Raw genomic sequence first — 1,801 nt, 5'->3', positions numbered from 1 at the left:
GGATCCTTGCGTTTATGAAAATAAAACCAGCTCACCAAACATTCCTTGCTGGGTGGGGTTTATGAGGGAAACCATTCTTAACCTTATTTCGAGAAAAGTAACTTCCACTGAAATGAAACATTTCAAGTAAAATTGGGGTGGCAGGGTTTCTCGAGTGAGGCACCCTTGTTTATATTCAATGGCAGTAGGTCTAGTGCTTTTTTTCAGCTGGGACACATTTCTGGCACATCTCCGGTGGGTGCCATTGAGGACTGGCACCCCCCCCCCCAAATTCTCCTTCTAAGAAGTCCAAAAAACAAACATTTCAAATCAAAATGGAAGCTGGCCAGCATGGGCGAGTCTACAATTTTTTTATCTACAACTTTACCTAGCTCCTAGCTGCATTTGGTCAAGCTACATGGCAGGGCCAATTCGTATTTCCTTTTCTTCAGACAAGGGTCCTTCCAAGCTGCCCTAGCTATCCGTCTGAACCTAAGAGGAGAGAGGCGGGGGAACATTTGACCAGAACCAGAGGCAACCCCTAAACCAGTTAAAGGGACAGCTTGCATTGGTTTTTAGCACCTCCCCGGGCGCTGAATGCAGCTGTTCTCAAACTGGCATTTGTTCAGGGCTGTCCTGAGTCGCCGGGCAACTTACTGTAGTAGTAATAATAATAATGATAACAATTTTATTATTTATACCCCACCCATCTGTCTGGCTTTCCCATAAGAACTTCACAGTGAGTTCTGGCATCTATTTTTCTTTGGGGGGGTACATGGAGTAGGTCTGAGGATTTGCTTACAAGAAAACAACATTACACTGAACAAGCTTTGTATAAAAGGTTGCCTCTCCCCTTGCCACCAGAGGTGCTAAGATAATTTAAGTGCTGCCTTAATGCATGGCACTCTGTTGTCTTGTCAAGCCCAGCACCCCTGAACCCAGAGCCAGAGGGAGCTCTGTACGTGTACATGTGTCTCAGAAAACAGTAGTGGGAATACTTTTCAAGTAATGTATCCCTGGGTTTTTTAAAAGAGCTTCTGAAACAGCTCTCTTTAATAATAAAAAACAAAAACTCAGCAGATTGTTTTCTAGATGCACAACCCACTGTTGAAAAGAAGTGGGGAAAGCACAACAGTCAACAAACTAAGCAAACTGCTTCAAATATCCTCAAGGGTTGACTTATGGCATAGCCAAACTTGGCCCTCCAGATGTTTTGGGACTACAGTTCCCATCATCCCTGACCACTGGTCCTGTTAGCTAGGGATGATGGGAGTTGTAGTCCCAAAACATCTGGAGGGCCAAGTTTGGCGGCCATGCCTGACTGTCTTAAGCAAACCAAGGGACAATTTTTATAGCACAAGTGTTTAATAATTAGCTGGCTTTTTGATGGGGAGAACAGAGACTTAACCACATAAAGAGCTTCTTATATTTCTGTCGGTGGCAGCGAGGTAAGCAGATGCACACAACTGGAAGAGTTTGGGCAGTTTACCAAGAGCAACGATAAATTTGGTCCATTGCTCCGATGGAGAAACTTGCCAAACGAACGCAGGCTTCAAAGGGACAACAAAAACAATTATTTTATTGAGATTCGGTACACGTTTATTGGTAAGCCTAGTTTACAACTGCCAGGCACACATAGTAATCTTTGGCAAAATGTTATTAACTCTTGCATTATTATTATTTTCAGGAGCAGGGTGGGGTCGGGGAGACCTTACCTTTGTTTTTGTCATTATTATTTACTTGCAATAAAATTACAAAACATAATTGGGTGCTGTTTTGACCTTTGAAAGCCCCCAATAGCCTGGACTTGGGCAAGCAGCTC

Source organism: Podarcis vaucheri (genome assembly GCF_965113315.1).
Source record: "Podarcis vaucheri genome assembly, chromosome: 13".
Lineage (NCBI taxonomy): Eukaryota > Metazoa > Chordata > Lepidosauria > Squamata > Lacertidae > Podarcis > Podarcis vaucheri.
The sequence above is the reverse complement of the archived record's forward strand: the minus strand, read 5'-3'. Positions refer to the sequence as shown.